This window comes from Octopus bimaculoides, chromosome 5 (assembly GCF_046866305.1).
Source record: "Octopus bimaculoides isolate indiv1 chromosome 5, ASM4686630v1, whole genome shotgun sequence".
Lineage (NCBI taxonomy): Eukaryota > Metazoa > Mollusca > Cephalopoda > Octopoda > Octopodidae > Octopus > Octopus bimaculoides.
The window spans coordinates 122399663-122424687 of record NC_142932.1 but is presented as its reverse complement, the minus strand read 5'-3'; the positions used below and the strand labels follow the sequence as shown (position 1 = coordinate 122424687).

Here is a 25025-nt window from a genome sequence, read left to right as displayed (position 1 = left end):
GGCTTGGCTGTCTATGCTTTTCAAACCTAGAGCAGTGTCCACGGAAATTCCCAGAGTCTGGATAGCATTTCGTCCCAGCAAATTAAGATCAGAGATCTTGGTGACTATGTAAGGTATAAGATCCTGCTTACCAGTTGTTGGATCCTTGGTTTGGCCCATGAAAGTTCCCAGAACAGGCAGGTCGTGCTTGCTGGCAGATTCATAGCGATGCTTGACATCTTGCAGCTTTGGTCTTCCAAGTTGTTTCCAGACTGACAAGGAAACAAAATTGCCTGTAGTAGCAGTGTCCAATTCCATTGTGAACAGTCTGTTCTGGATTGTTACTGGCACAATTAAACTGTGAGTGTCTCGGGAAACTTCACCTAGGATCGCCTTGACTAGCTCAGCTTTTGTGATTCTTTTCACGGGAGTTTGTGAATGGCCATTGCGTTGCTGATGTTGTTTTTTCCTACACACCGCTTGCAAATGTTCCTTTTTGTCACAAAAATGACATTTGGTTTCTCTGAAAGGACAGTCTGTCGCTTTGTGGGCCTTTCTACATCGGTAACATTTCTCCTGGTTTGTGGAATAAGACTGCTGATGGTTCTTTTGAGGACTCTTATTCTTGTTCTGTTGGACCTTGTAGACTTGCTTGGTTTTGGAACCGTATACAGTTTCTTTTGCAACCTTTGCTGTGTCTTCAGTCTCGATGGCAACTTGGACAGCACGGGCAAAATTTAGTTCTGTGTCTTTTATCTTAAAAAGCGCCTTCAGAACCGCTTCATTGTTAACCGAACATATGAATCTCTGTCTCAAAGCTTCATCCTGTGGGTTGGTGATCGACGGAAAATCACAGGTAGCTGCATCCTGACGTATACGTGCTGCCAGTTCCTGGAGAGTTTCGCCTGGCTTCCGCTGCATATAACTCCAAAACTTGAAACGCTCTCTCACAATGAAAAGTTTTGGGTCGAACTGTTCTTTCATGAAATCAACAATTTCGTCCATTGTCAAGTTGTTGATATCTTTAGGCGGATTTTGTTGGGTAGCCAGATTAGCAAGTTGCTTGTAAACAGTAGCGGTCTGATTGGTCAGGAACACCTGTGCCATGCGTTGTTCAGGTACAGCATTAGCAGCCACAAACGTACGGAATCTTGACCAGTAATCAGGCCATAGTTCTGTCGCTGAATCAAATGCAGTAAATGGTGGAATCGACACCGTTGTCGAAGCAGCTGAAAAATAGCCACTGGGATCGCTTTCAACTTGTCGAGCACCAAACAGTTTTAACAGAGTGTCCATATCTCTCTTATGTTGTTACATTTGCTTGTCCATTTGTTCCCTAAACAATTTAATAAGTTCTACTGTCTGTTTTTCAGGCATTGTTATTACGATGAATAATTTTACGGTAAAGTAAGCATGTATCCTATCGGCAACGCCAATAAACTCTGTTGTATTCCTCTCTGGAGACTCGCAGAGAAAAGTCAACGAGTTGTACAAATTTAATTATTACATCTATTATTCAATTACATACAAAGAACGCTCTCACCCAAAGTTCGTTATGAATAAACAAGAATCATGTCCGCCATATATATATCAATGACATTTTACTACCCCAGTCATTCAGAACAACAACAATGAAACAATGAACTCAGACGAACCACATTGACACACGGAACGTCAAACGAATAACATTTCCAACAGTCCATATAACAGTTTTAGGGTTAGGGTTCGGGTTTTAGGGTTAGGGTTTTAGGGTTAGGGTTGGGGTTAGGGTTAGGGTTATGGTTACGAGTTATAGGGTTAGAGTTAAGGTTATGGCAAAAATAATCATAACCCTAACCGTAATCCTAAAACTAACCCTAACTCTAAAACCCGAACCCTAACCCTAAAACCCTAAAGCTAAAACCAGTACAAACGCACGAACGATGTCATAAATAACAGTGACAAACGAAATACATACCGCTGATAGTTGTTGTTGACAACGGATAGTTTTTGTTGACAAACAACGGCACTAATTTTATCCAAGGGAAAAAATCCCGTAACACTGTTGTTTACATTCCACGGCGTAATTGTTTTCACCTCAATAGACGTCAGTGATTGGTTGAAATTACCGAAATACGGCAATTTTTTTACATGAAATAACTTCGAATACAAATTTTTTTATCTGTTCTATAACACAAAATATACAAGTATTCGAAGTTTGAAAGTGTTTCGGTACCAAAAACACTACATAAAAAAATGTTGCCCGTCAAATCATAAAGATCCTTTATTTGTTTCAACTATTAGACTCTGCGGCCAAGCTGGGGCACCGCCTCGAAGAATTTTTAGTTGAATGAATCACCTCGCCTCCGTCAGTGCTTGTTTTTGTAAGCCTGGTACTAGTTCGAAAGAAAACTGTATATATATATATATTTTTTTCTCCGTGTTTTTCTCCTTATATATATATATATATATATATATATATATATATATATATATGAGTTCAAAAAAAGACAAAATCAATAACAAAAAACAACAACGTGAGGACGTGATACGGATAGTGTTACTAGACGCTCGGGAAAGGAAAGAGATATCTCTCTCTCTCTCTCTCTCTCTCTCTCTCTCTATATATATATATATATATATATATATATATATATATATATATGTGTGTGTGTGTGTGTGTGTGTGTGTGTGTGTGTATTAATAGAAATGGCAAGTCAACAAAAGAATGAAAGAGACCTCTGACCTTTACTTCCTCCCCTCACTTAGTGGTCATTCTAATAGCTCTTTTGTTTTAATAACGATCAATCACACAGTAATTTCCCTTTGTTTAACGGTCATTTTCATAGCATTTTTTCGATGGTCAGATAACTGAAGAGATACCGGCGTGGGTTTCCGCTCCGACATCCGAAACTCGGAGTTTTATCATGGCTACCGAATAATTGTCACGTATTATATTTACAGTTATATTATAGATAGATAGATTTCCTTTTGCCGAAATGCCAAGTTAAGGGAACGCAAACAAACCAGCATCGGTTGTCGAGAGGTTGTGAGAGACAAATACAGACACAAAGAAACACACACTTATATACATGTGTATGTGTGTACATATATGACCACGTGTCCCAAAAGACTATCAGATGCTGTTACCCATCGCTGATCACAATGCATTTTTTCATCGTTTTAACCTTTGAATGATGATACCCCACTGGCTAGGTGAGCAGGCCAACATTGAACCCTGATCGAAAGAAGGACAGGAGCAATGTGAAATGAAATGTTTTACTGAAGAACAAAACGCACCGTTTGGTCTGGGAATCAAACTAACGGTGTGCCGATCGTGAGTGTTACAGCCTAACCATTAGACCACGCGCCTAATCATGTATATATACACACACGCGCGCACGCATGCGACGGGTTCTTTCAATTTCCCTCTACTGAATCCACTCGCAATGCTTTGGGCGACCCGAGGCTATAGTAGATAGTAGAAGACACTTTCCTAAAACCCCATGCAGTGGGACTGAACCTGTTCTAAATCATGTAGTTGGGAAGCAAACTTCTTACTACGCAGCCATATCTGTAGAAAGGGAAATGTCCAAAGAAGGAATCACCAGCAATCTTTCCTTAAATATATTATAAAATGTCCGCGAGTTTTGTTCCTGTATACAACACACGTTGCCAAGCTTAATCCATAACAATCCTACACTACGTACAGGCTAAACACCGGCGACAGAATCTTCTGGTTATTCTAAATCACCCCAGACAGACATACTAAGTTACTCGCCTATAGGGTAGACAGTGTTTCCACTGGATGTGAGACATGGTTCATATACAGTCGAAACATTAAGATACTGCATCTGTGTGTGTGTAGAATCTTATAGAGAGACTAAATGTTAAAGGCCTCCAGTATAAGACAATCATATTGGTGTTTTGATGATTCATTTTTGAACACGATCCTGTTTGATATTTGAATGAGAAAAAAACATTTATGTAATAGTTGTGGTTAAAGCTGCAAATATCAGCCGGGTTTAAAAGTCACCTTCGCTTTGACGCTCATTCACAAGCACTAGTCAAACTCATTATCGAGTCATCTTCCATACACATGTGCACACATCTGTGTATAAATGAGCGTATACACACACACATGTATATGTGAGTGTGTGTATGTATGTGTGCGTGCGCGCATTTCAATGGCTTTCTGACTTCCTCATTGATCACTCGTTCAGAATACTTGCTACTTAAAGGGGCAAAGGTTTCACTTTTATTTTACTATTGTCTTTTTTCTGATTCGGTTAGTTCTAGGAACGGAAATTTCGATCACGAATGCAGATGACTACAAAAGCCCACCAATCACAATAGATAAAATCAGCACCGGTGGTGCTCGATTATCACAGAACTACTGAGGTTTCATAGGAAGATGCAGTAGATGAGGATCAAGGACAATTTCCTGAATGGAAATTAATTGTCTGGTCATTATGGAACGTAGACCAGTAAAATACCGACACCTGTTCCCTTTGTTGATAGTTGGTATCCTTAATAGAAGAAAATCACCCTTAATTATGTTATTTCAGACGTCGTTACTGAAAGAAAATTAAAGACCAGATAAAAACATTATAGCGATATCGTTATGTAATTACTTTAATACGAATAGTCAAATACATTGTAGATACGTGAGAGAGAGGGAGGAGGAGAGAGACAGTAGTGTACATGAGATAGATAGATAGAGAGAGAGAGAGAGAGAGAGAGAGAGAGAAAGAAAGAATATATATATATAGAGAGAGAGAGGAAGTGACGTTTTTATGCTAGGGAAGAAAAGAAAAAGCACTTGAAACTATTCAGTGATGCAGTATTTTTTAATGCAGCCTGTCATCATATTTACATAAATCATTATTCACATTTGTATTCGAAGTATTAAATAATATAATCAGTGTTTATAATAGTGATGTAAAAAGAAGACGAAAAATACTTGTGAGAAATATCACGTGGCGTATCAGCCATGTTCAGTGTTCGCCTGAACAGTCAGTGTAAATAGCAGTCGTGTACACAGCTTCTCATCTCCTCCTACCAAGATATTGTGTGTCGTTTGTTAACTTGGGTATTTCTGACTTAGAGAGGAGTGTTACAGTCTGAAAATGTCTACAATTACGAAATTCAAAAGATATCTAATATTAGTATATTTGAAATTTAGTCTTTACATACGAAACTATGGACATACTTCTATAATACCAAGTAACCGTGCAAATAACACTCGATTAATTTCGTTTGCTTGTTTAGCCGGTATTATACAAATAAATATTTGGATGAAAATTGTTTTGATATGAAACAAGCGACAAATTCGGGTAGTGAAGACACTTTATATTAATGTATTCGAAATTACGCAGTTATATACGATGCCATGTGAATACGTCAACGGTTACAAAACGACCATGGAAATAAAAGGACTTCAGTCGATACGGTTCCCTAGTTTAACCGGTGACGTGTAAATACAGATATCTGGATGGCAGATTCGGCAAGGGGCAACGGTCGTAATACCGCGTAGTACTTGATTACGTCCCCTTACATTCTTGAGTTCAAATCTAGTTGACGTTGCCTTTCGTAGTCGACGAAAATGTTTAGCATAGACGCAAGATCTCAAAACGTTTTCTTGAAAGGATGGTTATACTTAATTAAATCAAGCTAATATATTTGTTTCCAATTTACGTTATTAAAACAGTTGTGATAATCCGAGACAGTTCCCTAAATATCCTTCCTGTTTTTTTTTTTAAGACAGTAGGCTATTATTTGAAGGAGAATAGGTTCCTATTTTTAACAAGTCGATTGACCGCATAGATGCTCTTCAGCGCGTCCTTTATTTTACCGATCCCGTAAAGATGTTAATAAAAAGCGAATTCGATGTGGGAGGGATTTGAACCCAGCAAGTAGAGGGGTCGATATAAACGGGTACAAGATTGAATTAGGGTCGATACAATCGGGTATATGCTTAAAGCAGGAGTCGATACAAAAGGGTACATGCTGGAAGTAGGGGTCGATATAACCGGGTACATGCTGAAAGTAGGGGGTCGATATAACCGGGTACATGATAGAAGTAGGAGACGGATATAGTCAGATATATGGGTGAAGCAGGAGTCGATATAATCGGGTACATGGTTGGAATGATATTGCTCCATGCTGGAGCAATCGGAAAGAGAGAGAGAGAGAGAGAGAGGTAACGAATAAATAAACAGACTGGAATTATGGAGGGAGAGAAAAAGAAAGATGAAGGAAGTATAGAGTAAAGCGGAAAGCGGAAGTAAGTGGCGCTGAAACACAGAGAAAGCGAGTATGCTGCGCATGCGTATAGCCAATCCCAATGACTGCTGGTTGAAACGCCCGGATCTTCTGGTGTTTCTGGCAACAGAGATTCTTTGATTGTTTGCTTTTAGAACTTATTTGGAATATCTTACTCTCGCCGGTTGATAATTTAACGTTATCTTAGACGTCATACATGTCCATGAGGTAAGTTCAAATCCAACTGAAGTGCCTTTTATTCGTTAAATATTATGCAAGACATTCAACAACACATTTCTCTCTCTCTCTCTTTATCTGATGATCACAAACTCGGGGATCCATTTTTTCCCCCTAATTCTTCGTCAATTTCACACCAGACCTCAATTTTATGAATGTTTATGTATATATAAATATATATATGGCTATATATGTAATTATTCAACTGTCACTCTATTTATAAGTCGTGCTTTCAGTTTATTATACAAAGGTGGTCGTAAGCAGTTTTCAGATGTGTCACACATCGCTCTCTCTAATTTTCTCTTTAAACATCTGTCGTAATATGTTCTTCTGCTTCATCTCCATCATTTCAGATGTAATGTGTATTTCTTGTTTCGGTTAAACTGCCTCTATTCCTTTTGTTCTATTGTATTTTCTTTCAATTTCCAACTTGTAGATAATCAACTCATGTTCCTTCGCCGAATTTTCACAAATCCTTCGCAACAACCATCGTGACCTCGTGGAGAAAGAGAAAGAGCACTTTCCTTTATGTCTTGTTTTCTAACCTTCTTTAGGTGCACTTGTGGCTAATAAAGAAGCCATTATCTTTGATTCCTGCAGATGGAACCGCTTTCATTTAAGCAATTAATTACCATTTACAAAACATTACGAAATATTATATGTTCGCATTTCTCAATTTTATGACAAATGGGTGTAAAAGGCAAAAGAACCGTATTTGATTCCTCCCTTCATTCTCTCATATTCAAATCCTGCCGATGTTGATTTCGTCTTTTATATTACAAGGTTCGAAGAATGAAATACGATAAAACAAGTAAAAATATATCGGAACAGCTATATTCCGTCCCATTTTCCCCCCAAATAAAAGCTATTGTCTGATCAAAAATTTTTTTTTTTTCTCACATAGATTATATATTACACACACATACAGAAAGCCATATAGGCATTATATATATATATATAATGTGTGTGTTTGTGTACAGGTAAAGGAAATTTTACAAGGGTTTACTCTTTTCAAGGGCAATAGCTGAGTAAGCTAAATAATTTTAATTGAGAATCGAAACCGGGTCGTCGAATATTGGCCAAAACATGTGTATATTTGTCTATGTAAACACTTTGATGGTTGATGTCTGTGGAATATGACGCCAACCTCTTCGGCACGAGTTATGGCGCGCAGGATGTAGAAAATATTACATCACACCGTCACAAGAATTTTACCATTTCCTTTAAAGAATCATTTCATTGAGTTCTTTCGAGATGTAGGTTATATAGACACACATTAATATGCATATAATTACACATCACTCGATCCTGTCATAAAGAAAAAAAAAGACCAGATTTTGTCCATAATTCATGTAGCATCTTCCTAAGCTATAGTACTTCACCAACAACCCACGTGCGATACGATTTTTCGCCTAAATTAGTTGAAGGGGGAAAAAAATTTCTTTCGGAAATATGTTTGTAGTTCTATGCATCTTCGAGATGTTAAATTCTATTCAAATGAAATATTGCTGTTATGTATGCTTTCCCGTTTCCAATTTGTTTCGTGGCCTGATCCAGAACATTCGATTGACATGTTTATGTCTATAGACAAGGAGTTCAATTAACTTTCACATTCTACCACTTTTTTCTTTTATTTAGCATCTTGCAGGCGACATTCTCCTGATCATCTATCTTGTCCACTCTTCAATATTTTAGCTGCTTTAGACATGACAAATTCTAATATTCCCGTTCCATAGTTTCCCTTTCAATATTTGCTATTTAACCCCCGAATAAGCACTGATCACATATCGAAAATCTATTGAAAACGAGACCAAGTCTTCCCCGCTTTTTTTTTTTTGTCTCGTATAAGCGTGGGTGTGATCCCCAACCATCTAGTTGTGGGTTCAGTCGCACTGCCCGGCAGCTTGGACGAGTCTCCCACTATAGTCCTGGGTATATCAAAGCAGTGTGAGTTGATTTGATAGACGGTAACTAAAATAAGTTTGTCGTGGGTGGTCTTTGTGCGACCTGTGTTGGTTTGTTTATGCTTCCGTAACAGAACTGTTCGACAAAAGAAACCGATATATTAGAAATGAAGATTTAAAAACAACAATAAGTACTGCAGTCGAATTGTTCAACTAAAACCCTCCTAGACAATGGTCCAGCATGGCCGCAGCCTAATGATAGTAGCAAGTAAAAGATAAGATTCACATTACCCACTGTATTTCCAGATGGTAATGTGATTCGAGAGAGATTTGGCTGTTATGTCTAGCATGTACAGCAATACTGTACTGGGTTTTCTTTCTACTGGATTGATGGATAGTCTTTATGTTTTGTGTTTGGCGGGCAATATATATTTGTGTGAAAGCTGTCAGAACGTTACTGCACGTTACTTTTATTGTCATACGGCAGCCAGACTGATTAAATTCATTTGTAGTATTACGGTTAGATGTTACATGCCAGTAGTTATACACACACACACACACACACACACACACACACACATATATATATATATATATATATCAATGAAAAATATTTCAATACAAATGTATTAATACAAATGTATCAATTTCCAGCAAAAAATAGCCCTATAACTTTTTGTACCTTGTTGTACCACTCTTGTGAATTTATATATATATATATATATATATATATATATATATATATATATATATATATATATATATATATATATATATATATATATATATATATATATATATGTGTGTGTGTGTGTTCTATGCGCAGGCGTGGTTGTGTGTCAAGAAGCTTGCTTCCCAACCACATAGTTCCAGGTTCAGTCTCACTGCGTGGCACCTTGGCCAAGTGTCAGGCCAACTAAAGCCTTTTGAGTGAATTTGGTACATGGAAACTGAAAGAAGCTCGTCGTATACATATTTATGTGTGTGTCTGTGTTCCCCTCCCACTCATCGCTACTTAACAACCAGTGTTGGTGTGTTTACGTTCCCGTAACTTTGCAGTTCGGCAAAAGAGACTGATAAGTACTGGGCTTAAGAAATATCCTGGGGTTGATTTGTTTGACTAAAACTCTTCAAGGCAGTGTTCTAGCATGGCCGCAGTCAAATGACTGAAACAAGTAAAAGAGTAATATATATATATATATATATATATATATATATATATATACACACATATATATATATATATATATATATATATATATATATATGTGTAGTGTATTTTGCTTCAGTCATTGTGTATGTGTTGAAGTAGTAGATTGTTTCTGCTATTTAGGTGGCCAAAGGTGGTGGATGCTCTGAAAGTATTGTTACTAGAATAAGAATAGGATGGGGAAAGTTCAGAGAGCTACTACCTCTGTTGGTAACAAAAAGATTCTCTCTCTGAGTGAAAGGTAGATTGTATGATGCTTGTGTGAGAATAGCTATCTTACATAATAGTGAGACATGGGCTCTGACTGTAGAGGACATGTGTAGACTGGAGAGGAATGAAGGTAGTATGCTCTGTTGGATTTGCAAGCTCACTGTGCATGACCGACAAAGTTAGTCGAGAGAAAAGTTAGGCATAAGAGGAGTTAAATGTGGCGTTTAGGAGAGGAGAATGCATTGGTTTGGACGTGTGATGCATATGAGTGAAGACAGCTGTATAGAGAGGTGCCTGTCACTGAAAGTGGATGTTACCAGTGGAAGAGGGAGACCCAGGAAGACATAGGATGAAGTGGTGAGGACTGATCTTAGGCTGTTGGGGCTCACGGAGGAAATGACAATGGGTCAAAATGTTTGGTGACAGGAGGTTCTAGAGAAGACCTGCCCACATCAGTGAAACTGAATGCTAGAAGACTAGAAGAGTTGTGTCCCTCGCTCATGTAACAACAAACTTTTCCAACCCCAAGAAACCAAACTACATCTGTTCTAAACAGCATCTTTCTCTTGCTCACATTTTCTCTTCATACACTATGATTGTCTTCCACCCCACCCCCCTTTCCTGTCCTCACTGCCCTGCTCACTGTATTGCTGCTTTCACCCTGCACTATTTTTCTACCCAAGTTTTCACCATTCACTGCAATCCCCACTCCCTACTTGTACCTTCTTGGCAATACCTGACCATGTATGTTACAACCTTTGTACCTCTCTCTTCCTTACTCTACCATCACATCTATGCTCTGATCCTTGTTACTTGTGAGTATACCCTGGCATTTCACCATCTCTCTCCTACTCTCTCTCCCTTGCTTTTCCCTCTGGCTGGGTAACCACATATCTCTTCTACAACAGTACACCTATTTCTTCTCTCATTCTCGATCACTCTCTCTCTCCTTGTTTTCCCTCTGACCAGGTAACCAAGTATCACCTTTACATCAGCACACCTGTTTCTGTTCTTTTTCCTCTACCTCTCTCTTTCACTGGGTAACCATGTACCTCCTCTATAGCAAGACACCTATTTTCGCCTCTATTTCTCTGTTACACTTTAACCTTTCATCATCTGATACGGGTTCATCTCCTCCAATTCCTCTGTTATATCAAGACATCTGTTTCTGTCTCTCTGTCACCCTCTAACCCTTCATCCTCTGATACAAGTTCCCCTTCTCAAATGCCCCTGCCCTTTTGCAAGTTAATTAGTGACCCTTCCAGTGCTGGTGCCACATAAAAAGCATTCAGTTCACACTGTGGTTGGCATTTGGAAGGGCATCCAGCTGTAAAAATCATGCCAAAACTAACCTCACCTGTGCTAGTGCTACGTAAAATTTACTGAGCCCACTCTGCAGAGTGGTTGGTATTAGGAAGAGCATCCAGCTGTAAAAATCCTGCCAAAACAGACACTAGCCTAGGGTAGTTTTTCTACTTAGTTGGCTCCTATCAATTGTCCTTCCCTTGCATGCATGGAAGATGGACGTTAAACGATGATGATGATGATATATATAAACAAACCTGTTAACGTCTAGTTTCCATGCTTAGTGTTTGAGACAAATTTTCTGTGGCTGGTTGTTGTTCTTGTTTCCACCCTTACCTTTTTCCAAGCAAGGTAATATTCTCCCGTAACCAGACATACTTTCACAGACTATGTGCAATGAATGACTGTATAACAACGGCACTTGTTTACAACTATCTTGTGATGTAAAGACAAGGAGTCTCTCTTTCTCTCTCTTATATATAGATATATAGGAGCTTTTTTCAGTTTCTGTCTACCAAGTCACTCAAATGATATTTAACCTGAAATAATGTACTTTTATATATATGTGTGTATGCATATATACATACACACATGTGCACAAACAAATATATCTATAAACCAATATATTTATCTGTATGAATATACACACGCACATGCATACATGTTTATATATATACATAAAATGTGTCATCATCAATTAATGTCTGTTTTTCATGCTGGCATGTGTTGGACTGCTTTACCAGTTTCCATTGTTTTGGCATGGTTTCTATGGCTGGATGTCCCTTTTAATGCCAGCTAATTTACAGAGTGTACCGGATGCTTTTTATAAACTGGTTGGCATTAGGAAGGACATCCACCTGTAGAAACTGTGTGTGTATGTATATTCAACTCTGTCCACTTTTCATGTTGGGGTCATGAGAGTAGTGTCCTTGGACACCTCCTCTGTAACGTTGTATCACATATACACACATCACCATCATCATCATTTAATGTCCATTTTCCATGCCAGCACAGGTTGGACAATTTGACAGGAACTAGTCAGATGGAGAACTGCCCAAACTCCAATTGTCTATTATGGTATAGTTTCTATGGCTGGATACCCTTCCTAATGCCAACCACTTTACAGAGTGTACTGTGTTCTTTTTATGTACCACTGGCAGAGGTGTTTTATATGTGACACTGGCACAGGTGCCTCCCACGTGGCACTGGCACAGGTGCCTTTTACATGGCAGCAGCATACACATTTTCTTGCAGATTATATATGTGAGGTTGGCAGTGGTAAGAAAGTTGTTACAGTTTCTAACAGGTCTTTCTGCATGGCTTCTCTGGTGGTTCACCTGGCCTGTGTGAGACATACCTATGTGGCCCCAAACTTCACAGATGAGGTGAGGAACTGTAGGGTCAACTGAATTGTCTTTCATGCTGGTCTCTTTATGTGTGACCACCTTGTTTGCATTTCGCTGGAATGTTATCACTCTATCATAGACTCTTTGTTTCAAGGTTTTCCTATCATATGTGCATATATACACATACATATACTCAAATATATCTATATACCTGTGTATATATACACATAAACTGTATGTGTAATCATCATCATCATCTGTCCATCTTCCATGCATGCATAGGTAGGATGGTTGATAGGAGCCAGCCAGGTAGAAAAACTGGATCTATTTTAAAACGGGGGCCACAGTTTTCTTTAATGTTTTACGTAGTGTTTTTGGTACCGAAAGACTTTCAAACTTTGTATACTTATCTATTTTGTGTTATAGAACAGAAAAATATTTTTGTATTCGAATTTATTTCATGTAAAAAATTGTCTTATTTCGATAATTTCAACCAATCACTGACAAGTATTCAGTTGTTTACATTTACTCCTTTGGCTGATTAAGCGGTGTAAAGCGTATTTAATCTCCATAACTTCTGACATTTGCAGAGAGACAATTTGCTTTTTTCATTTTCTTTTTTTTTCTTCGTTTTATTTGCTTTTTTCTTTTTAAATTTGCTGTTTTACCCTAGCCCTAACCCTAACCGTAGGGTTAGGGTTAGGGTTAGCCTATAATAGAAAGGTTTATTAGCTACTGCCAATATGCTTCAGCCATTTTTTAACAAGGAAATAATAATTTTATCACCGATAGAATTGTTTCAGAATCGTTTGTTTATGTAGTCGGCACTTAATGTATATCGGCTGAATGGACGTCAGTGATTGGTTGAAATTACAGAAATACAACTTTAACATGGAATAACTTAGGGATTTCTTTTTTTTTTTAAGAAGACTAAGAGAAAAAGATGTTTAATATGACACATTCTACCAGTGTTCCAAGTTCCAAAGTGTTTCGTTAAGAAAATACTGTGGCCCCTGTTTTAAAAAAGATCCGAAAAACTACCTTAGGCTGTAGAGGAGATAGATGGTGAAGTACCAGGGTATATTCACAAGTAACAAGGATCAGAGCATAGATGTGATGGTAAAGAAAAGAGAGGTATGAAGGTCATAATATACACAGTCAGGTATTGTCAAGAAGGCGCAAGTAGGGAGTGGGGATTGCAGTGACTGGTAAAAACCTGGTTGAGGGCAAGAAGGGGGATTGGAAGACAATCATAGTTTATGAAGAGGAAATGTGAGGAAGAGAGAGATGCTGTTTAGGAGAGGAGATGTAGTTCAGTTTCTTGGAGTAGGTTGTGTGAAAAGTTTGTTGTTCCATGTGGGTGGGACACGACTCTTCTAGCACTCAGTTTTGTTGATGTGAGCAGGTCTTCTCTAGAACTTTATATTGCTAAACATCTTGGTCCATTGTCATTTCCTCCGTGAGCCCCAACATCCTAAGATCAGTCCTCACATCATCCCATGTCTTCCAGGTTAATCAAGACCTGCTCACCCAAAAAGGCGACTTCAGTCAGGACCTCCTTCGAGATGGCCTCTAGCCAGGTCTTCACCAAGTTCTGTGCCTTGGATTTCAGTGACCTGTGGTTCCTGCTCTCCTGGAGCTGAGTGATGGTGCTGAAGAAGTCACCATCCTCATTACTGGTTGTGCTACTGTCCTCCTCATTGATCTCCATTAGGGCTGTCTTTACGATGGTTTCCATGGTGTTCATTACTCTGCTAAACTGGTTATTATTATACTGCTCCATTTAGAACAGGCGAAACTTTGAGTGGAAGGCAGCAGCCAGCTGGTACTCCAGGTCTTCTAGGAGGAGCCCAAACCTTTTCATGATGCCTGCCAGCATTGCATCTACCAGAAGACTGCAGTACAGGAGATGTTTGAACTTGGCCTCCTTCAACTTCATGACGGTGGCCACTACAGTTGGCTGAAGGCTCCTGAGATAGGCTTGGTCCTTCCCCTAGATTTTATTCAAGGCCTTGGCAACATTAGACATCCCCTGGGCATACTCTGTCAGGAAGCCGACATCAGAATCAGTGAAGATCTGCAACTTCAGCTGTGTCATCACCCTGTGGACAGCTCCCCTATTCTTCTCCATAGGTCATAGGTAGAGTTCCATCTGTACCAAACTGCCTAAATGCCGTAACAAAGTTTTTGCCATTGTCCATCGTAGTCCTGGTCACCTTGTTGTGTGCGAGAACATCAAAGGTGTGGTGTCCTCTGAGTTGAGAGCAGGCCAGGATGGCATGTTGTCTCATGCAGGTCTTGGGATCTAGCCAGTGTGCCATCATCCCCAGGTAGGACCTGTATGAGCTGACCAGCAGTCTGCAGTAGTTGCCATCCAGGGGACATCCTTGAGCAATCTGTAATTAAAAAATGTTAAATTGTAAAGAGACATAAGGTGTAAAGTTAAAAACTGAAAATTATATACATTTAATAATCAAGGTGGTTAGCAGCAATTTAAAATCAACAAGGAGTGACAAGGGTACAGTGAGCACCAGCATTGCTAGAAATAGGAGTTGTAGACTCTTTAGTCACAAAAGCACATGGTCTCTTTGTATTGACAGAGGAGAAAACCCTCCCCACTGTGAGTGAGGTGCATTAGATTAGCATGGTAATTTCGTATAGGAAATCAGTACTCATCAGTAATGCTCACTCCGTCACAGCTGGTAGAGGCCAACTCACCCTGTCAATATCATGGAGAATGCCATTGGAATCAGTAATTTATTTCACAAAACGGCAATGTGAAAATTATAAAATAATCAAGGTGGCTAGCAGCAATTTAAAACCAACAAGGAAATAATTCACCATCAATATATATAAGCTGATACAGAATATGATCAAGGCCGACTAAAAATCTGCATCTCCACACAAGCTGCAATGGTATTTGTGAACGTATGGTTTGTACAATTTTTTGCAGGTAAGAAGGAGGTAGGACATTTGATTGCAGTATCTCATAAACTATATTTTATTTAAAGAAATCACACAGATTGTAGTTTAACATTTGTTACCAGGCTATTCTAAATTCATGGAAATATTAACACTACCTTGATAGGTGACATGTTGTGGGGGATGAATAACCGAGATGAGGGATGGAATGATGGTTGGAATTTGATAAGTTCAGAACTTAAAGTTCGTTTATTCGTTATATCATTAAAAACTGCTGTTTTGGCTGTGCATCTGATTTTACAGAAGGAGCTCATAATGCACAATGCTCTTTGAATTCCAGCAGATATGGAGCATCACATCACCTTCTTTGCATACTGGCTGACTTTTGAAGTGGCTAAAGCTAGTTACCTTCATTTTCTCCATGACCTTTTTTCACTCCACATTGCTCTTAACAATCAATTATTCATTACCTGTGATTGTTCTTTTCATTGTGTTTGAGTAAAGAGTTGCAAAAGGAAATATGCTTCATTAGATTTTGTTTCTTAAATTGAGGCATCCATGTGGAGTATTTCTGCAATTTATCATGTTGTGTGACTTGATTATTTTTGAAAAGTGCTTGAATTTGGATATCATAAACCACTTACAGTCCTCTCAGTACCATCTCCATAAACTTCACATATCTTTTTTGTTGTACGGCATCTTTTCCCCTTTCCGGAAATAAAAGAGCATCAAATGATGAAGGTCTATCTCATTTTTCTCCATTTTCACTTTGAATGTAAAAACAGTAGAAATAAACTTTCCATACAATAATCATATTGAAAGATGTGTTGAAATGTCACCTTTCAGAAAATGTATACATACCATATGCTTCTGTCATGTGAGAGATGAAATCCCATGTTTAAATGGGGTAACACTACTCTCTCTCTCTCTTTCTCTCTCTCTCTCTTTCTCTCTCTCTCTCTCTCTCTCTCTCTCTCTCTCTCTCTCTCTCTCTCTCTGTATATATATATATATATATATCCCGATATCCCGAGCGTCCAATAACACTATCCGTATCACGTCCTCACTGTTGTTTTTTGTTATTGTTTTTTGTGTTTTTTTTTAACTTATATATATATATATATATATATATATATATATATATATATATATATACATACACACACACACACACACACACACACACACACATTGTGGAGACCCCCTTCAGTCATGAATGAGCATGGGATTACACCTAGAAAGTTACCCTCCGAGGCCACAAGTCCGGGCATAGTTGTTTATGGAAAGCCAGCAGTCGCCCATGCATACAGCCTCCCCTCTCCACGCCACCAGTGTATTCCAAGGGAAAGGCAAAGGCTGATACAGCTTGGCACCAGTGATGTTACAACTCATTTCTATAGCTGAGTGAACTGGAGCAATGTGAAATAAAGTGTCTTGCTCAAGAACACAACACGCAGCCCAGTCCGGGATTTGAACTCACAACCTCACGGTTGTAAGTTCGACACTCTAACCACTGAGCCATGTACCTTCACATATGCATTATACTTGGGTGTATGTGGTGTGTGTGTGTATATAATATATGCGAGAATTGAGATGTGTAGATGTGGGCTGTGTACAAGAAATAAGATGGGGAACTCCAGCCAAATTTCTCAAGTAAAGAACATTGGTATAAAATCTGGGAAGACAATAGTGATAGTGTTGGTGTTGTAGGCATACTTTCTGTAGCGAAGTGGGTGGGTAAAGTGATAGAAGTTGTCAGTGTGCCATTAGATACTTTGTCAGATTGACTGTTCTCATCAGAACGTCCTTTCCAGGTGAAAAATGTACTACTCAACTCAGGTTAGTTGTTGATTACTTCAGACTTAGAGCTAGAAGGCCTCAGAGACACATGCCTGTCTGGGAAAGGAAGATATGAAAGCTTAAAGATCCATTGAGCAGTCAGAAATTAATATCCTTCACAATTATGGATTCATTGCAATGAGATATTGTCTTGGTATATAGCAGTTTAAATTATCAGAATATTTGGGCAAAATTTCATCTTTGCTTAGTCTGAGATTCCTATTAGAAAGTAATTATTTCATATTTGATGACTCAGCATGCTGACAAATTTTAGGGACTGCAATGAGTATCATAGTCTCCTCCCCCATACCAGTTTGAGATTTGATTCAAGTGACTCTTAATTGCTGATCTGGTCAAAATGTGCATTAGTTTATAGAAACAGGGTTTGTTGTATAAAAGTAGTAGTATTAGAGTGGCTGGAAGATTAAGGAAAGCAAAAGTGTGCAACAAAGAAAGAGAATGGGGAGCCATGAAGAAATGTAAACGAATTTCAACTGGTTTCAACATTGAAGTATTTTACATCAACTGTTTCAGTACACATTTTCAGCCTGATTCTGGTTCTCATGCAAGCATGTAAAGTGGCTATGTTAACTCTTAGTATCCCGTATGATGCAAATCTACCTCTCAGTGCATGTATTCGTCAGCCTGTTACCACTTGAAACTGTCTGAATCAGTTTTATGTTATGTTTTATTGAGTGTCACAGTACAGTGTTTGTAGTAAGGTTTGAATTTTTGAGTTCTGGGTCGTTGTTTTGACACTAGATACATGTTGTCTTCTTGACATTTGATTTTTTAAAATTTAAATGCCATTTCAACTTGCAGTATGAGGTGCATCAGTTTGTTTTTTTGTTTTGAGGTCATTTGTATGAATTTAGAAAAAGACGCATAGCCCATCAAAGAAAAGCGGTATTTGTAAACAAATGGTACAAATAATGTTGAGAATCCTTTTATCCCACCTCTTCAATGAATCCTCTGTTAGCATCAATGGCTGCTTCAATATGGGGTTGGAAGTGTTGTCATGCCAAAATCCTGATCCCTATCAATTTTGCATATAGTGCTGGTTATGGTAGGCTTGAAAGATTGTATGGTGTTATGGGGGTGTTGATTGATCTCGACTACACCCATCCGTATTTGTCCAGTAGATTGAGGTCTGGTGAACTTGGAGGCCAAATGACAAAGAACTTGATCATGGAAATTGGTACACACTCATGCTTGAGTTGTTCTAACTTTATGGGGTGGTACAGAGTCTTGTTGGAAGACATATTGTCTTCCATTGCATACTAATTCTATCCAGGGCTTCACAACTTTTCTCCAACACCTCCGTAGACAGCAGCATTGACTTTAAGCATTGTGATAAAAAGGGAGGAGGCATGATATCTCTCTAGTTGCTGATGCCTCCCAGAACTATCACAATTGCTGGGAACTTAATAAGCATGACTGTTGGAATCTCATTCGAGTCTATGTGCAACCATCTGTTGTCCCTTCAGTTTACCTTTTGGCCCTGATTGAAGTTTTTCTCATTGAGAAGAACCAAAGCATTTCAGCCACTTGGTGTTTTAACTTGTTTAGCCAAAACTTTACATGGATTGAACAATTCTCTCATCACATCCAACATCAACTGACACCTGTATCACACACAACTTCTTTTGGATGTCCTCATGCACAACTCTTCTGATGGAGCATTCTGAAACCTTGAGGTCCTTTGCAATGGCTCTGATTGACTTACCGGAGTTTTTAACGATAATATCTTGGAATTTTTGTAGAGTTACGTGTTCTGATAGTTTTAGGATCCCATGCACACTGTTTGCATTTAGCTGCTGGTGTTGGATTCCCATCAGCAACTTCCAGCTCCTTTCAGACTTTGATAACAAAGGATAAAGCAACTTTCAGGAGGTGAGCTATCTCTGTATCACTGTGCTTCACTTTTAAGGCAATGTTTATCATGCTTTTTTATTTGCTGGGTTGTCTGACATTATTTATCTGGGAAGTGAGTTTAAAAAAACAAAAGTTAGAAAGTTAGAGCTCTTGAAAAAAGTGACCAAAAAACTGATGCATCCTGTAGGTATTCCATGCAGTTTGTAGATTTGATATCTAGTATGGAATTTAAGTCCTCAATCTTAGGTTGGCATTCTTTGTTTAACTTTGGCAATGTAAGAGTACATTCTTTAAATACCTGTTGAGTAAACGATATTCTTTTGTTTGTTTTTCTTCTGATATCTTAGTGTAATTTATCATAATTTATTGAATTATCTTTCTTATTTTTTTTTTTTTGTTAATATCTTGATCTAATGAATAGATCAGAGAAATTTTGACATTGACTCTTCAGTCTCAGAACTGAGTTTTGTCAAAATGCCCATTATCATCACACTTTTGATATTTTTTCTTTGTTGGCATTGGTTTGCAATAAACATTTCTCAACACTTGTCATGTTTTCTCAAAGCTTTATATTACATGTTGATCACTTGCTTCTAAGTTTATCATGGCTTATCTCTATCGCAGCTACTGTCCGCTATGGATTCATGGAGATTTTTTTTTCTCTCCCAGCATGCATCCATCAGCTTATTTAATGATAACCACGCTCAACGTACTAATGCTAAATGAAATTAATGTCATATACCTTTTGCCAATGTATACGATGCCCTGTTGCATAAGACATACAAAATGTTTCAGCTTATGTTCAACACCTCATCCATAAAATGCTTGCATTAGGTATGTAGCAATTTTTTTGTTACACATAAGAGAAAAAAAAAGAGCATGTCTTATACACAAGCATATGGTAGTTTATGGATTCCATTCTAGTTAGGCTTTTGTTATCTGCATTTCCCTCCATGCAACCTTACACGTTTTAAGTATGCTACATATAGTCTTCTTTTGTAAATGCAACAAAAACTATTATGCAGATTGGTTATAGATTCGTATTTTCCAAGTATTTCCTGAAAAAAAAAAAAAAAATCTTTCAAGCGCAAAGCCCATTTTGAAGTGACTAGTTAAATAACACGTCCCTAGTGTAATATGTTAGTGATGTTGATTCTGGTAGGAATTTTAAACACAACTAAATAAATAAGTGTTTATTCTGGTACTCAATGATTTGCATCTATTCTCCCACACCCTAATTTATGAAAATGTATCTATAAGACTATAAAACCAATCTTTATCACAGTACCCTCTCTCTCCCTCCATTATTTTGGTATTTTGAAATATTTCTTTATCTCTTACTTTCTCTGTGAATTTTCCTAACATTGTATTTTTAATCATGGAAATATGCATTTGGATTCTTTTTCTTTTTTTTAAGCAGTAACCCTCATTAGAGACTGGAGGATTTGTTATCAGTTGATAAAACATGGATTAATTAAGATGTAACAGAGACTGATAGTTCTCTCAAATATTCATGTACATAGAGATTAGTGGGAATTGCTACTTTGTACTAGTGTACTATGATATTAAGTCAAGTTTAATATTGTTGATGTTTGTTAGTTATTGATTTTATTGGGTTTCTTTGAGGCTGGGTTTTTGTTTATATTAACAATGGCTTGTGCTTTGTTAGCAAAGCTATGCACTGAATTATAAGAACTCCCTTTATTCCATGTGTTATACACACACACACACACACACACACACACACACACACACACATGTGCAGGCATTACTGTGTGGCTGTGAAGCTTGCTTCCTCGCCATGTGGTCTTGGATTCAGTCCCACTGTGTGGCACCTTCTGCAAATGTTTTCTAGTATAGCCTTGGGCCAACCAAAGCTTCGTAAGTGAATGTGGTAGATGAAAACTGAAAGAAACCCGTGCCCAGCATGGAGAACAGATGTGTAATGGTGGTGGTGTAGTGTGTGTGTGTGTGTGTGTCTTTTCTGGACATCACATTATGGCTGTAAATGAGCATTATTGTCATACAAGTGATGTTGTGTATCCAGTTACTTGTGAAATATACGTCTAGCTATCAGAAAATATTACCTTACTTGTAAACAGTTGAGGGTTGGCAACAGGATGGAATCTGGCCATTTTAAATCTGCCTCAACAAATTTCATCTACAAGCATAGAGAATGGAAAAAGATATTTTATCTTATAACTCCATCATCATCATCGTTTAACGTCCGCTTTCCATGCTAGCATGGGTTGGACGATTTGACTGAGGACTGGTGAAACCAGATGGCTACACCAGGCTCCAATCTGATTTGGCAGAGTTTCTACAGCTGGATGCCCTTCCTAACGCCAACCACTCTGAGAGTGTAGTGGGTGCTTTTACATGCCACCGGCACGAAGGCCAGTCAGGCGGTATTGGCAACGGCCACGCTCAAAATGGTGTATTTTATGTGCCACCCGCACAAGAGCCAGTCCAGGGGCACTGGCAACGATCTCGCTCGAAAGTCCTTACACATGCTGCGGGCACAAGTGCCAGAAAGGCGACGCTGGGCACAGGTGCCATCACAATTTCGCTTTCGCTTGCCCCAATAAGTCTTCGCAAGCTGAATTTCGTGTCCAATGAAGGAGACGACGTTGGCATGGGTGCCAGTAGTCGAATTTAGTTCAGTTTCGATTTCGATTTCACTTGCCTCAACAGGTCTTCGCAAGCGGAGTTTAGTGTCCAATGAAGGCAAAACTTATAAAATTAGAGTGGTAGGGTGGCTATTTCGAATAAAATGAGAAGGATGCAAGAATGTTAGTGTGAAAGAAATGAGATGGCATAGGTTGAGTGACTGATATTGGGGAAGAGGAGAAGAGAATTGTGTAAGTGACAAATATGGGGTGGCAGTGGGGTGATAATGTTAATACAGCTGTCATTCAGGGATATACACGCAATGATGCATGTGTACTTTTGTAAATACATAGATGCATGCACACATACACATAAGTAACTTTTAAAATGCTGAGGAAGGGAAAGAAAGGTGGGTGTGAGGAATATATAGCTTTAAGGAGAGAGTGGGTTGGTAAATTGACAACACTTGTTCACAGGCTGCTTTTTTTCTTGTCCATTATAAACACACACACGTACACATGTCTACTATACACCATTTTAAACTCATGTGTATGTTTGTAAATGTGTGTGTGTGTGTGTGTGTCACATCTTTTAACTGTCTGTCTCTCTACTTCTCTAGGGTTTACCCTATTGCTATCACTTATTGGGAAGTAAAATTAAGTCAGTTTTCAAATTTGGCATATTGAAATAATTTTCCATGTTAAATCTCATTTTGTTATTTATTTGTTAGAGAAAAATTGCAGAAGAATGTTACAGAAATTTAAAGTCTAATCATTTTTACTTAATCAGTAAACAGGATTTGGAAGCTGGTATTTTCTGCATGATAACTGTCTATCACAAAATGAAAGCAAAATCATTACGAGGAATTTTTATTAAACAAAATGAAAGCAAAGCATTATGACGACCAAAGTTGTAAGAACTTCTGAAGTTTTAATGAATAAAGTCTTGTGAAATGGTCAGACATGTAAATAATTTAAAAAGGAAGAAGTCCTCAACGAGGTGTTTTTGCGAAAAATTGCACAAATCTGTCCTGATCAAGAGGCCTTCTGTTTGGGAAAGCAGGGTCTGACATGGAATAAACAAAAATTTATATATGACATTCATCATTATCGTTTAACATCCACATTTCCATGCTACCATGGGTTGGATGATTTGACTGAGGACTGGTGAACCAGATGGCTACACCAGGCTTCAATCTGATTTGGCAGAGTTTCTACAGCTGGATGTCCTTCCTAACACCATCCACTCCGAGAGTGTAGTGGGTGCTTTTACGTGCCAGCGGCATGAAGGCCAGTCAGGCGGAACTGGCAACGGCCACGCTCAAAATGGTGTATTTTACGTGCCACCTGCACAGGAGCCAGTCCAGCGGTACTGGCAACGATCTCGCTCGAATGTCTTTACACGTGCCACCGGCACAAGTGTCAGGAAGGCGACCCAGCGACAACAGGCTCTTCAGCTAGTATATATTATATCAATATATATCGTAAAAACCCATGTAATTTGAATACCTGTGTAATTTATGCTGGTGATTTTCAGGATAAAAATTGCTAAAAAAAGCTTCTACTCATGTAAAATTCGCACCCAAAAGTTTTCAGAATTGCCAATATGGCCAAGGGGAAAAGGTTTTCAATTTAGTTGTTTTTAGCATAATTTCACTTACTTATGATTAGGTCTTATTAAATTTTCATTAAATTAAAAAAAAAATTCTGTTTACAGGTATCACATTGAAAGCTGTTAAACTACAAAGTGTTTGTGTTGTTTATAATAAACTTCATTTTACATTTCCTGCTCACAAGAGATTATGTCCGATCTTTAGCATACTTCTGTATGTCTTCTCAAATCACAATCACAGGAAAAGTAGTTGATAATTCTTATCAACTAAAACAAAGCTGATAAATATGCACAAGTGTTGCAAAATAAGTTTAATTACCAATAAACATCAGCTTGGATGACACTTCACTCAACTGACAAAGGAAGGTGACTGATCAAGCTGATTATGTAAACAGAATTCTGATTGGTTGAAAGTGTCTTGTCTCAAGCTCTGATTTTCTGCCTAGTCTTGTCAGAACCTTTGATATGGAGTATCGAAATTTAATCCCTTTCACACTTATAAAATGTGAAGCAAACTTAAAAATTTGTCATTATTGTTTTAGCTGGGAGACCAAACTAATAGTTTAGTAACCTTTGAAAATTGAAAGGAGAAAATAAACAGCTTTGCAAGTTTAACTTAGTGTTTATTGAACAAGAGAGATGCGAAATTTAAGAAGTGACTTGTTAGAATATACACGTCTGTGAGGAAACATAAACAAGAATTGCAAAAATCTACTATACCAAAAGAACTGGTAATACATACATTGCAAGTGTTCTATGAAGAGAACATAAGATTGCTGCATAATTCAACATGAATGTGAAATGGCATTAAACATCGTATAAGGTAAATGAAGGTTTCTGTAGGAATGCTAAAAGTCATATTCACATAGTAAGTTTACATGTGCAAGGATGAATTATGATGTTGTCGACATTAGATGCAGTAACAGCTGATAGTGGTGATATCGGCAGTGAGGAATCTCGTGTCGTAATGTGGAGAAGGTGAGCAAATAGCTTCCTGGTGCAAACGGAAGCTAGATTCTCTAAACGGACAAAAACTGATCTATTTAGAGAAATTGCTGGGCTTCATTGCGATAGGTAGAAACTCCAAGCAATGTAAAATATGTCCCGGACCGTGATTACCAGCATGAACGTCAAACTTCAATAGGTAGTTAACCATCTAATGGTTGAACACTGGGTTCAATGTACTCAACTTATCCCCTCCCTCAACACTGCTGGCCTTGTGCCAAAATTTGAAGTCAGTTTATTCGTATATGATGGCTGTCATATATTTATTTATTTGTGGAAGATAGCAATCATTAAAAGAAAAAAAAGTTTTGTTTGGTGGTAATGGTAATTAGTGCAACTATTGCTATGAAAGACTTGTTCAAGGGTTTCTTACTCGGATCTGTATTTAGCTTGATATCAAATTGTTTTTCTTTCCTTCTCTTTGAAGTTATCTGTTGAATATTCAGTGCTTGTGTAAGGACTTTCTAATCGATCGTGCATTGCAACTCAAATTACCAGTTCACTGATACTTTACTACAGTACTTGCATGTCAAAATAGTGTCATTGATTCAGTAGAATTTAGCTATGGTTTAGATCAGGCCTGGCCAATTCAAATTACATTGCGGGCCACTCTAATCACAGAAAGTTTTTGTGAGGACTGCTTGTATACTTTATGCACTAACAGTCAACTAAGCAAATTACAGAATCCAGAATATTTCATACCTTCCGTTTGTTGAAAATTATAAATTT

General features: G+C 38.1%; 1 protein-coding gene across 4 annotated transcripts in view; it reads left to right on the top strand.

Annotated features, from left to right (window-relative positions):
• The first annotated feature begins 6257 nt into the window (after positions 1-6257).
• Positions 6258-25025, top strand: part of LOC106868704 (uncharacterized) — a 91539-nt gene continuing 72771 nt past the window's right edge. Inside the window, exon 1 of one of the 4 annotated variants that reach the window (XM_089353033.1) lies at positions 6258-6450. The gene's annotated coding sequence lies outside the window, so the exon portion shown is untranslated. The remainder of the gene's footprint in view (positions 6451-25025) is intronic. The other 3 variants (XM_089353034.1, XM_089353036.1, XM_089353035.1) reach the window with 3 other exon arrangements.